Source organism: Euprymna scolopes, chromosome 7 (assembly GCF_053919585.1).
Source record: "Euprymna scolopes isolate OS-2025 chromosome 7, ASM5391958v1, whole genome shotgun sequence".
Classification (NCBI taxonomy): domain Eukaryota; kingdom Metazoa; phylum Mollusca; class Cephalopoda; order Sepiida; family Sepiolidae; genus Euprymna; species Euprymna scolopes.
The window spans coordinates 30,169,327-30,184,480 of record NC_136488.1 but is presented as its reverse complement, the minus strand read 5'-3'; positions in this window follow the sequence as shown (position 1 = coordinate 30,184,480).

Here is a 15,154-nt window from a genome sequence, read left to right as displayed (position 1 = left end):
AAGGAAAGAACTTCAACTTTTGTTTCAGGTTCTTAGATAATATCTTTATTCCTCATTCTTCCATCCCGTGTGACTTCTCGTTAAGCACGTGCACGTCTCTAACATGATCGTCTTTTCTAACGTGCTCTACAGCCTGTGCAAACGTTTTTTTATAGTCTTTTTTCCTTACTGTGACGTCACTTCGCACAAGGCTCGGCATTTGCATACAGCTGCCATACGTACGTCCGTGCTCTATTACATACGTAACATAAACATTGCCCTTCACTCCTCTCCCCCTTCCGCAAAAAAGGAAAACCAATATATGTACGACAAACTATGTTAGTGTTCTCCTAATTAAAGATATATACGGATATCAGTTCATATATTCCAGACATTATTCCGTCACCTTTTGAAGATAGTATCTTATGCATACGGTACGTTTCTTTTTCTGGTCACCGCTTGGATAGAAATCAGATATTTTCTCTCTGAGTTCAATAATTAGAAAAACTTCAAACGGAACTTTATCCTCAGAAGTTTTCTTTTTCAGAATTCAAATTACAAATTTGCTTTCATTGTTTCAAGAAACGAGTCTTTTTGAATTATCTTCACAAATAGTTGTTAATTGTACAGTTTTTTTTTTTTCGTTTTTTTTTGTATTCTCCAAACTCTTTGAGTCTTGCAAAGCAATGTTCAGACGAAGAATTGTCATTTATATTCTTGAAGAGTCATGTGACGCACTACAGATAAAATCATCTTTTCTTTTTTACTAACCTGACTCCATCTATTTGGTGCGTTTAAGTTAAGTGATTATTTAATTAATACTTAACAAATACAATATCTCTCAGCATTTCTTCATTATAATAGCGAAATTTGAAAATCAAAACATTGAATTCCAAGCAAACTCAATGGCATCTACTTAATTGTTGTCTCAGTAATGAACATATTAAAAAATTACGGAAAGCGATATGGTAGAAAATATATTATTAAGGAAACTAGTTTTCGAGGACAGTAAGCGAAAATTGAGTTTTGCAAAAATAGAAACCAAAGAGTTCGAATCGTAAGAGAAGAGGTAAATATTTTCTGAACACTTGAAATATTTTAGGCCAATTTTGCAAACCATAATTTTCACTAACTGACTTTGAAAACTCTTTTCATTCATAATTAATATTAATATAATTCTACCTTATCGTTTTCATAATTTTTGGATATGTTTATTACTGTGACATGACAATTAACTAGATACTATTTCTAAGTATTCTAGAACGTTCTTAAAACATTATCTTTTGTTCAAGGAAATATTTACATTGTTATTGTAATATTATTGTAAACCTGGACGACATCTTGTGGCCACCTAATCGCTCTGGAGAAATTCCATCAGCATTACTTTTGGGGCATTTTGCGCATCCACTAATGAGACTATCGCACCAATAAAAGCAGGGTTTGATGGTGGCTAGAGGGTTGACAATATGAACTGACGATCTGGGTGTGTCAAGTTTGAATTCAGTTTATTCTACCTAAACACTTTCATTTATGATGTTGGCAACCTTCACATAGTCCCTCCCCTAAGTACCCGATATCTTTCTAAAAAGAATTCAAACTAGAAAGATATCAAGGGAAACAAATGCCAACAATAATACGAAATGAATGAATGAATCTTGCTGAACAACAAAAACAACATCACTAACATCAATGCGATGTGGGAGGCTTAAATCACTAACATTGAAGACTTCATCATCAAAAGCCAACCGATATGAAATGGTCACATTGTCAGGATGTCGGACTCTACTGTCAAAACAAATATTCTATGACGAACATAGAAAACGAAATTGTTGTCAGGATGAGTAGAAAAAGCGCCACAATCTCTTAAAGCCAACTTCAAGAAGTGCAGTGTTGACTCCAATTTGTGAGCGTGTATTTATTATATTATGACCGGGCAACGTCGGATGTCTAGAAGAGAGAGGTAAGTGACCGACAAATGAACTGGTGGTAATGTTATGGAAATAATAAAGTGTTTGATAACGAAGAATGTTTTGAAATAGGAATGGAATTTAATATAGAAATAATTAAGTCAGAAACGTAAAATAATAAAATGATTAGAAGAATGTTTAATAAAATAGGATTCGAATGTTTGGTTTTAATAAACACAAATACGTGACAAAAGATCAGACAAAGAGCTTTGGTTACGTAAATATATGACGTAACGAATTTAAAGACACGTTAGAAAGTTAGGAGTAGTCTGTAACGGGCAGCCGGGAGAGACGGTCGACAGGCGAGATGGTACCCAGAATGGTCAAAACCGAGAATTAAAATGTAGACACGATTGTATCAGCGTTCAACCTTTCCAAGATGGGAACAACATTCTGGAATAAAGGCTGCCGAAACAAACCGGAGGTCTGTTGTTCGTGGTAGAATTTTTGTTACAGCTTTCCATCCAAAATGATTAAAGATAGACCGAATGTGTTTCCAAATTGGCCAGATGTTGTAACCTCATAGAATGGTATTCGTCTCTTTTGTGAAGGTATGTCTTCCATTGTCTGACAGAAGAGAAAGGTGCTTATTCTGTCCCTTGTTTGTTGTTATATACGAACAAACACCTGATAAGTTGCTTTGTAACATTTTGGAAACTAGGTGATCACACGTAAATACATGTATGGAGAACAGACGCACATTCAATGACACTCGTTATATACACGTGTATATATATATAGAATATATGGCACACCCATGGGAATACATCATATCCCAGTTTGGTGTCGTTTCAAGATCTCTCTATATTACAGCATGTCAAGTACAGAGCCACTTAGAAACGATCCGTGGCTGAGGGAACAAAGATTTTTTAAGAGAGCCGCTTAACTGCTCTCAAGGAGAGGAAGCACAAGCGAAATGACGTGCATGTACAAGAATTTTTCTTCACCTTTTTTTATTGTTGCTTCGTAATGTAATACCATATGACGTTAACTTTATTATCTTAGAGATGAAGTCCAGGGTAACATGTAGTATCTGTTCTTCAGATCTACACTTCAATTTCTTGTTCTCTGTCAGTGGAGGAGAAATCCTTCACGACTGAGACAATTTTCGTATTTGTTCCTTTTCTCCACATTTAAAAACGACCCTGGTGTCTAACTCTGTCCCTTGGGGAGGCATTGTAAATAGGAACATATAATTTTGTGATTTAGAGATTTCAAATTAATATCTTGGAACTCATGAAAACATAAAACATTCCTGAGCTAAATGATTCTCGGGCAGCTAGAAACATTTATGAAGTATTTGGTGATGATGTGGCGAACGAGCGAACTATGCGCCGATGGTTTGAGAGGTTTCGATCAGGTGATTTCAGTTTGGGAAATCAATCCCATAGTAGGCCCGCAAAAAGGTCAATAATGATGGGTTGAAAAAAGTCGTTGACATATCGACTAGAACAATGCATGTTTTAGTAGAGAAATTTAATGTTACTGCTGTGTTGGATTATCTGAAATAGATAGTAACAGTAAAGAAGGGAGGCAAGTGGGTAACACATGAATTAAAATAACTTCAAATGACATGTCGTCTTGAAACTTGTTCCGGCAGAAAACAAAACCATTTCTACCCCATATTGCTACATGCGACGAGAAATGAACTATTTTCAACAATGCCACACATTCAGCAAGATGGTTTCATAACAATAAAGTCTTAAACATGCTTCAAAACCGGAGTTCCGTATAAAAGAAGTTCATGGCTTTGTTTTGGTTTAGTGGTCCTCATCACAGCTTCATGAGGCTTGGTACAGCAATATCACCGGATTTATACATCAATGAATTAAATGAAATGATGAGAAAATGCACATAAACAGAGGTTAGTGAACAAGGGATAGTCAATCCTCTTGTAAGACAACGCTCAACCGCACAAAGGACATTAATAAAAAATGCAACAATGAACATTATAAAATATCTCATCCACCTTATTCACTAGATTTAGCGCCAACTGATTACCATTTTTTCTAAGCATTAGAAAACTTTTACAAAGAAAACAGCTTTGCATACAAATAACAGGCAAAAACATTTTTCAGTGATTTTAATGTTCTTTGCTGTCCACAATTGTTTGTTGGTGGTATAAATAAGCTGCTAATAAGATGGCAGAAATTCATAGGTGAATTGGATATCTATTTTGATTAAACATTTTTCTTTTTGCTTGTGAGATTGCGAAATAAAGTGTAAGTTTTATATCGAATATTTCATTTTTAATGACTTAATAACTGCGTTTCATTACTACTTTACACCTAATAGACAAAGGAACATGAAATTTGGTATAAAATATACTATAATTATTTAGATTGTGTTAAGAGAGGCGTTCATCTTATTTATTTTAAAGGAGTTACCGAAAGTAGTATGAAATTCCTACTAAACATTTTTACCTCGCATTTTACATCAGATTAAAACCTTAATTAAATGACTGAATACATTTAAATGGGGACACTGACTTAACTCATGTAAGTTCTCTTTTTTTCTATAGATTTCTCCATGATATTTATACCTTTTATAGGATCTAGCCTTTAATTAATAATCAATTTGGACTTTTAATGAACACATCTTTGAAAAATTTCAAATTATACAAGCAGGAAGACCAGACGTTGCTCGGGATTAAATATAGGTCACTACTTTGTATTTTTGTCATTATGCTTACGACACTATATTTTCTTTGCTTTTGTCCCGGTGTTATCAGATCAGGCTGCCTGAAAATAATGATTTCTTGACCTAGAATGAACAAAACATTGATGTCATGTTTTTTTTTTTGCTTTTTTTTTTCTTGCTATTTGTAAAACTCAATCATGTTCTACAAAGTCAAAGACAAAAATAGGTCCTGGATATGACCTTAAACTATATCCGATGATGAGACCCCAGCTTGCAGGCTTTGGGGAGTGTGGAACCACCCTTTACTTGCTATTGCTCCCAGGTCCACTCTGATCTGGAGTGGTAGTACCTGTTAAGGCCCCACCTATGGGTTAAATAGAAACCGATTTTAAAAAAAAATTCTATTAAAAAATTTTTCTTCAAAATCACTGGATTCGGCATTAAATAATCTGAAACGGGTTGATATGCCGTAAAATAGAAACAACCAACCAACTAAAAAAAAAACAAAATAAAAACGTTCCTTTACAAAATAAGTAAAATGAACACCATGAATAAACATTTGAAGATATAAAGAAGTATAAAACCTTTTTCTGCTAAAATTAATACATTCGGCATTAAAAATAACCTGCAAAGGGTCAATATACCATAAAACAAAATAATCAAACAAAAAAAATAAACGAATAAATATTTGCAAACAAAAAACTTGAAGCATAAAACCTTTTTTTTTTTTTTTCAAAAGTATGGGATTCAGCATTAAATAATATGAAGGTTGATATGCCGTAAAATTAAGCCAACCAAACTTTCTTTTTGTTGGTTTTCCATCTTCAGTTATATATTGTGTGTTTCATATGAAAGATTCAATGAAAGAAACTAAATTTTTGTTCCTTTTAAACAACTCAGCCCCCTCCCCCCATTGATAAAATGAGATCAAAAATTGAAGTTGAAGTTTTTCAAGCTGACAGACAGAATAAACGGGAGATGACAAACATGACATGAGATGGTTATCTTATTATTGCGTTCAGCAAAAGGACACTCGTCACTCCCATATTTTTGCTGCCCCATTACCACCTCCATCTTCAGCAGTCTTAAAGGGTAAAACTGTTTAGGAAAAACAAGAGTGGTGGGATATGGGTGGTAGAGGGTTGCTGTTTGGCTAGGTAGCTTTTGAATGGTGAGTCACGATAAGTTCTTGCCTAGCATCAATAACTTTTTAGTTTACTTTTATTTCAACATTTTGACAAGACTTTCTCGAAAAAAAAAACAGCTTGAAGGAATTGCTTTAATCCTTAATGCTGTTTGGCGTTTGAAGAATTTATCAAGTCTACACTCCCACCCCAACTTTAATGAAGATAAAATATAACCTACATGAACTTGAGTTAGACAAACTGACAATCTATCTTCTTGAATTGTTATGGATTTATCTATTTTAATAAATATATATTCCTGTGTGTGTCGGCATAACTTTTTTTTTCTTTTACAAAGGAGTCCTCTCTTCTCATAGCCAGGAGCCCACTCGAGGATAAGGGTTAATAAGTGTACGGTAGTCATTGGTATAATAGCGTAGTAATCATTAGTAGTGGAAATTTAATAAATTCAGTTACTTAAGGGGACGGTTCATCAATAATTTGTTTATATTAGACTTCAAGACAACCATATTGTAGTCAGTTGGAAAGCAGGGACACAAAACAGTTCCACAGGCGTGCAGTTCTAAGAAAGAAACTTTGTTCATGGAATCTACATTTAGGTTTACACACAGATAAAGAGTGAGGGAAATTATTGATAGTGGTTTCAGGTAGACGAGTGTTTTTGGTGAAAGTTTGGCAAAAGGGACTATAGATTGGAGCTCAAATGAACACTTGCCATGAATATGATAGGTCAGAGACAAGCTAGACCCTGTAAGTCTATTCTTACAATTGGAATCTACCCCGACCATTTCATATTTAACCAAAGGATCTTCAAAGTAAAACTATATAAACCAACATGATTGATTCGGTTGTTGCCATTACTTTCCAAGATTCTTCCAAACATGAATCTGTTTCTCAAAATTCAGATACCTCGGCTTTGTGAACATTTTAACAGATATTAGACATCGTTTAAAAATATTCCCCAAATTTCAATTTCTTTCGATTATTTAAACGGTTTCTAGGTGGTATAGTATTGGCACTATAACCCATTTGAAAAGTCAAATATTTATGATTTGCATGAAATTTGATCAATAGTCATTAAAACCCAATTATTTAAGATTCCCTGGATTTCAATTGTATTTTGAGACCCCTTAAGCTTAAGCCTTAAATATTAGATATTTTCTAGAATCAAAATCATGTAGTTAATTTGGAACAATATTGGAATAAATATTCAAGATATAAGGTTTAGTATCATTAATCTTTAATTGACATGAAAACAGTAATGGAACAATAAAATTTTCACCCTAGAAAATACATGATTCCATTTCCGTTTCATGAAAACCGGTTTTCTTCTTTTGTTGCAAACCATATACTAATTGGTCAGTTGTGTACAAATCCCAAGAGTGATAGGAGCTTCCCTCAAGTCTGAAAGTAACACGAAATTTCTGATCACGGTTATGGTCTTTGGTGTGGTTTGAAGTGAATTCCACATCATATTCTCAAAGTCATCTTGAAAGTGAACACCAAAGTGTATCTGGATGTACCGAAGAGTGTGGTGATCCCCTGGTGCAATCAGGTGGCTGCTGGCAAACCATATCTGTGGCAATAGGATTTGGTCCAAAGACACCCAGGCTTTGCTTTAGAAGTCGTGCTATGACTTTGTACCCTTTTCTCACTGGTTTCCTTCTATCCTTGACCTAAACCCGCTAGACTATTTGTTTGGTCACATGTTGAGAACATCACCAACATTACCTCCCACAACACCAAAGCCAGCCTGATCGCTACCATTCGCTAAGTATTCACTGAGCTTCCACCAGCGCTTGTGAAAAAGGCATGCTTGCAGTTCTGTACTTGTATCGAGGCGATGATTGAGGTTGAAGGTGGCTATATTGAATAGATATCAGTTCTACTACATAATCAAGTTACCTGAATTGATTTTTTTCAATAAAAGTTTGAAAATAAAGCTGTAGTATTGTTTTCTTTAGGGTGACAAATTTATCGTTCCACCCTATATATATATATATATATATATATATATATATATATATACTAGCAAAAGTACTCGTCGTTGACTGGGTTACAAAACAGCCTACAGAAAATGGACTCTGATTTATGAAAGTATGATAGGTTATGAAAAGGAAGGGTTGTAAATTTGGATTGAATCTGGGGGTATCAAAACCAAAGCAAAATATGATGAAAGTAAAGATAAAATAGATAAACCCCATAATTTATTATACCATACCTGTTCACACTGAAACACTTATCACAATATTCTATGGATCTATATTAAAAAAACCTTGTTAAACTTTGTGACATATTTCCATTCTATGGAGGTCAGGTGCGAACGAACACCCCATAATTTTATTATACCATATTTCTTCAAACAGAAACATAATTATCAAAGTATACTTACACATATAGATATGAAAAGTCCTTATTAAAGTTTGTGCCTATTTCCATTCTATGGAGGCCAGGCGCAAACACAGACCCAACAATTTTATCATACCATCCCTATTTAAGTTAAAACATACTTATCAAAGTATTCTTATGTACATCTATATAAAAAACACTGGCAAACGTTTTTTTTTTTTTTAATTTTTAAATTTTTTATTTTCATATTTTGTGGATCAGGCGCGAACGCAGACCCCACAATTTTAATGAATCACCGTTCTGCCAGATCAAACATACCCATTCCTGTGTCTCGATACATCTATCATTATATGTAATCAGTTTTTTAAAATAGTCAACCATATAGGAGCCTATTCGTGACCAGACACACACATACACACACAGACATTCAGCTTTATATATATATATATATATATATATTATATATATATATATATATATATAATGTTGATGTTTTCTAAAATTATTCCCACTTCCGATACAATACCGATTCTTTTAAAATTTCAAGACATTTAATTACAGATTTGATGCTTCTTAAAAATTTTCAAATAAACGCCTCGTGTAATGTCCGCATACATTTTGCAAAATATAAAAATACACATGGGAGGGGGGCGTATATTACAAGAATAGATATTTCTAAATATTTTTCTATAATGTTTTTTTTCTGATATTTGATTAAAAATTGTGTGACAAGATTTGTTTTTCTTTAAAACAAACCTCATTTGCATTTGCTTGTCATTAATGCTAGTTGAAATTTTCCGAAACAATTAAACAATCGACGATTGATATGCAAAATAAGGAAACAGTGTGGGAACAGAATAGTTAACAAAGTTCGTCTCATGTCAAGAATAAGTTTCTATATGATAATGTCATTATTTTAAGAACTAATTTTAATTTGGAGGCGTCTGTATTCATTATTCACTATCTTTCCTCTATGGAGAAATCTTTATATTTTTCTCGCAATCATAAAGATTTGGTGGGTTATTGGGTTTATTTGCCTTACTGCAAAAAAAAAGAATACAAATAATAATAATAATAATAATAATAATAATAATAATAGTAATAATAACAGATTAATCCCTTTAGCTGAATCACTACTTAAAGTGAGATTCTACTTTGTTTAAATGGTTATGTGAAGGAAAAAAAAACAATTAGTATAGAATTTTGAGTAGGAAAGCAGTTTTGCACATAAATTTAATCATTTATGACCCATTCTAACTTTTTACTCTTGTCTAACCGCTCAAAAAATAGACAAACAAAATTCTTGTAGAACCTAACATTTTCACTCCTTTAACATTTATTTGATGTCTTTCTACAAACATTTATTTAATTTTCGATTTTCAGTGGTTATCAATTATCTTATGAGGCAGTCATATTTTTATTTTAGCTAAGGAGTAGACACTTAGTTTATTTTTAACTAAGAACACGCTTTAAGATAAGTGCAAACACAAATTTATCCAGTTTGGTAGAAGAGTATTGCCTTTGGTAGCATTTATTCGTTGCATATTTGATTTTCAGGGAAGTTGCTCCGAGTTATTTTTCTTGATTTGAGTTGTGTGTATAAAAGACAGAAATGGGCAATGAAGGAAAACTGTATGAGAGCAAGGGACAAAACCGAGTAGGATGTGAGAAGATGAACAGAAGTTATGTTACAGTTTTGCCATGGGCTATGCCAGATAACCATGCTAGTATATATATATATATATATATATATACTTGGAAGTCACCACTTATCAAGGCCCGAAGGCCACACGAGGATAAGGGTTAATGAATGTAAGGTGGTAGTGTAGTAATCATTAATGGTGTAAATTGGGTAGAATTTGATTATTTATGGGGACGGATCAACAAGAACTTGTTTACATTGGATTTGAAGGCTCCCTGTTGTATTCAACCGGGAAACAGGACAGCAGAACACTATTCCATAGGCAAGCAGTTCTGGGAAAGAAGCTTTGTTCATGGAATCTGTGTTTAGATTTAGGCAGAGATAGTCGGTGAAATCATTTATAGTGGTTGTAATTTATTGAGTGTTTTTTGTGAAAATTTGGCAAGGGGGAACCACAGATTGAAGTTCAGTGGAGGACTCGCCATGAAAATAACAAAAGAGCAGAAACAAGCTTATAATGTCTCGTTTGTGGAAAAGAGGTTCATGGAAAGAGAAAAAGGCATCACCTATTAGGTTTCAAAGCTGGTTTTGAACACCATCAAGGCTGGATAGGGTGCGCCAAGCAGGTCCTGCCCAGATGTGGCAACAGTATTCCATTTAAGGGCATACCTGGCGCTTATACAGATAGAGGATTGCATCATCAGTGAGATACTTACTGGAGTGGTAGAGTGATCGAACCATTTTTCCAGCAATCTTGGCAACAGATTTGATGTATGTGTTCCATTTCAAATCACGAGTGAAGGTCAGCCCCAGAAGCTTAAAGAACATTTCTTTGACTGTGTGCACGTCTGCCCTTAAAAACCAAGACATGCTAGGGAATGTACCATAAATATAAGAATATTCACATGTACAATTTTCATGTAAACATAATGGAAGTCATTCTGCATCTCTAGCTTCCCTTCAAAGCAGCTAATGACACATTTCTGACATGTTTCACAATGAAATTAACTTATTCCTAAGTATTAGTGGCAAAATTTGTTTGATTTGTAATGAGGGTATGACAATAATGATTTGGATGATCTTATTTATAACTATGTGTTAGGACAATCAACCAATGAGAAACCTCCGACCTCGTTATAAAAATATCTAATTTTGGATGCTAGTTAGTTCGCTGCCAGTCTCCATCTTGAAACGACTGAACCACTGCTGAACCGGACTACATTGATTCTTCACCGCCATCTTTGTTCTAAAGAATTACTCAATATTCGAGATCGTTACTGCATGGATTCTTCGCCGATTTGATTTACTACGACCATCATTGTTCAACATAATGATTCAACACTTAACAGTTGATGATATGATCCTGGGAAAGGGATATATATTGTTGAAGTAGCTGAACAGTCTTGGTATGTTGCAGTATAGAACGGGAATCGTAGAAGAAGTAGGCATTCCTAGTGTGAGGCTTGTGTATCTTTCAATGTCAGAACCAAATGTCTCTACCAGCCAATCACAATATTGCAGGAGGAAAAACCTGGATGTACTTATATTCTTTCCATCAGTTCAGTGGATAAGCTAATATCAAGTTTGCTGTTAAAAGAAAACTCTCCTTAATATGGTCTTGCACCTGGTGCTATCTCTCACTCTTACCCAGCAACGTCAAATAACCCTGCTAATGTATATACATAACAGAAAAGAGAGAATTCGAGACAAATTCGCTGAACCAATCCCAAATTAATGGACTGATTAAAGCCAATTATTCTAATGAAAGTCGGCTGCCAAATAAAGTGCTATTACTTGCTCTGTCCGAGTCACACTGAGCATTCTTTCGCCAAACTAACTTATTTGAATCAGTCCATTAATTTGGATTGGTTCAGCGAATCGGTCTGGCATTCCTCCTTTTTTATCTTTAATTCTCCCACTGTCATAACTGGTTGAATGCTTTTGGCATTGTTACCTTGCCCCCCACATGAGAAATGGCTCGCGCTTATGTGAGCAACTAGATGAATAATATTTATTCGCCTAGTTGTCCATATAAGCGGCAAAGTAATCTATCTTTGCAACCAATTTTCCTAGCGTGATGTGGTCTTTAGCATGACACGCAGAGTTACCAGATGAGTTCAATGGGGATAACAATAATACAAAGTTCTGTATAAAACGAATAGAGAATTTTTTGACAGTCATCAATATTGTATATATAAACAGTAAGATTTCCTTTCTTCATAATTTGTACCAATTGAGCAGTAGATTGAATCTCTGTCAAACAAAATATTAGATTTCAATCTCAACATTAACCACTTGCATTTCTAGCTACACTAAAGAGTTACGATATGGCGAAATAGCCTGTTGAAAACTATATATATATATATATATATATATATATATGATTAGTTTTTTTTGGAAAAAGAATTCCAGCAGAGTGCTCAATTAAAAGGAAAATCCAAATTTTAAGAGCGTACTTATATTTTGTGTACAGAAAGTTGTTAGTTGACACAGGTCATTGGTACCGTCGGTTTCAAGCCCGATAATAAGGCCCGTTTAAGGTATCCTTATCAAGCTCTCTTCAGCCAATATTCGTCTCATTCTAATTAGAGCAGGCAATTAATTGATTTAATTGAAAAATGGTTGATTTCACTTATAACAAAAGTATGAAAGAGTGAAGCATTATTTTATTCTAAATTAATCCCGGACAACGCAAGTCCTCATGTTAGTAACATATGTATATGTTATGAAAATATGTGGCAATTAAGTAACACAGAATATTTCATTTCTATACGGAATCGTCAGGTTAAAATGCATAGAATCCCTAAACACTATGTAGATATATAAAAACGTCAGCTAACACTAAATCTGTCCATTTTAGACTGATTTCTTCTGGGGATGAAACACGAAAGATTTTATGTAGCTTAATTGCCATGTATTTTCATAATTTACTATCTAGCTCTTCTAACGTATTGAGTACTGTTGAAGTCAATACTGAAATTCGATACATAAAATATATATCCTCGGATTATTTTATGTAGACACATGAAATAATATATGTTTTTATCTATATATATATATATATATATATATATATATATATATATACATACACGTATATGTTCACAAGGGAATCGCCACTAATCACTGGGTCCTGGATATGACCTTAAACTATATCCGATGGTGAGGACCCAGCTTACGGGGTTTGGGGAGTGTGCAGCCAAGCTTTAATTGCCATTGCTCCCAGGTCCACTCTGACCCGGAGTAGTAGTACCGGTTAGGGTCTTAATTATGGGTTAAATAGAAACCGACTTGAAAAAAAATCTATTCTATTAAAAAAGTTTTCTTTAAAATCACTGGATCCGGCATTAAATAACCGGAAAAGAGTTGATATGCCATAAAACAAAAACAACCAGCTAACCAACCAACCAACTAACTAATCACTGAATGAAGGCCACTCGAGGATAAGGGTTAATGAATGTAAGGTGGTAGAATTTGATTATTTAAGAGGGCGGTTCAACAAGAACTTGTTTACATTGGACTTGAAGGATGCATTATTTTAGTCAGCTGGGAAGCAGGCTACTGGAACAGGGTAGTGCAGGCAGGATGTTCTAGGATAAAAGCTTTATTCATGGATTCTATGTTTAGATTAAGGCAGAGATATAGAGTGGGGAAAATTGTTGCTAGTGGTTGTAGCTAGTGGAGTGTTTTATGAAACACTGGCAACAGGGGGATCATAGATAGGAGCTCAGATAGGCTCTTGCCATGAAAATAAGGGTAGAGCAGAGAAAGGCTCGCAACGTTTATGTATAGGTGTGTGTATATATATATATATATATATATATATATATATATATATCGCAAAATATCTTTACTCTTCCAACAAAACAGTGTTCAAATGAGACCACTGAATGGTTCAAAACTGCAATTGAAGCACATGTTCCCGCACGGAAATTCTATAGCAAACACCACTCTCCCCAATGGTTTACTTCTGCTTGTGCAGCTGCCATTTGTCAAAGGCAGCATCCGTTCCGCAGATTCAACCGATATAAGGCCAGCTCAAATAAACAGAAGTTTATAGAAGCTAGAAATAATTGTAAGAGAGTGATAGAGACAGCTAAGACAGATTACTCTGCAACCACCAGAAAACGCATCGAAGCACAGAAATTAGGAACCCGGGATTTTTGGAAAATCTACAACAGCGTAGTAAATAATGGACAGTCAACTATTCCCCCACTATCAAACAATCATTTTTTTATTTTAATTCAATTTTCACCCCAAACAAGGCACAGTGCCACTTTGAAGAATGGGGGCTACAATCAGGGACTTAATTAGCGGGGTCATTATGAAGGGAGATGAGTAGAAAGATGTTTGTTAACATTACACTTGAACTTCTGCATATCAGTGCAATTAGGAAAGCAGAATCCCGGGAGGAAGTTTCAAAGACCCGCAGTTCTAGGGAAGAAACTATTGGAGTAAAAGGCTTTCTTGCACCTAGGGATCTCTACTGTAAAGGGATGAGACTTAGTAGCTTGTCGGGTTTGTCGGGGGTAGTTACGTCGGGGAGGTACAAGTGTTTGCAGTTCGTCAGAGCATTCACCATTAAAGTATTTTTAGAACAGGCAGAGGGATGCAACATCCCATCGATGGAACAGAGGCTGAAGCCTAGATGACAGTTCAGGACCTATCAGGTTGGCGACTCTCTTTTGAACCCTGTCCAGGAGCGAGAGACAAGCAGCAGATGCACCAGCCCAGATGTGACAACAGTACTCCATACATGAACGAATGGTGGCCTTATAGAGGTATAGGATACTGTCAGGCGTAAGTAGTTTTCTAGCACGGTAGAGAGAGCCAACCTTCCTTACAGCAGCCTTGGCAATGCTCTCAATGTATCTATTCCAGTTCATATTCCCTGTAAACGTAAGGCCGAGGAGTTTAAAAGAAGTACTTTCAGGCAATGTGTTCTTGGCCATTGCTATTGGTGGTAGAGAAGGTTTCTTGTAGTTATTGAAGGAAACAAGCTTAGTCTTAGCAGCATTGAATGTGACCATCCATTTTTGTCCCCATTCCACTACAGATTGGAGGTCATCCTCTAGTGTTTCAGCCATTTCCTTGGATATGGGTTCATTTTTCCCCTCATATCTGTTATAGAAAGTGGTGTCATCGGCAAATATACCCATCTCCTAAAAAATTTTATCAGGGAGGTCATTTATGAATAGCAGGAATAATAGATGTCAAAGGATAGACCCCTGAGGTACTCCCGCATTTATCTCATATTGTTTAAATGTACGACCGTCGAGGACAACTTTGATTTTTCTATTACTTAAGAAGGATTTAATTACATTATAAATTCTTCCAGTGATTCCATATGATCTAATTTTCCTAAGAAGATCATCGTGCCATACCCTGTCAAAAGTCTTAGATATATCAAGGGCTACCGCTCTAACCTCCCC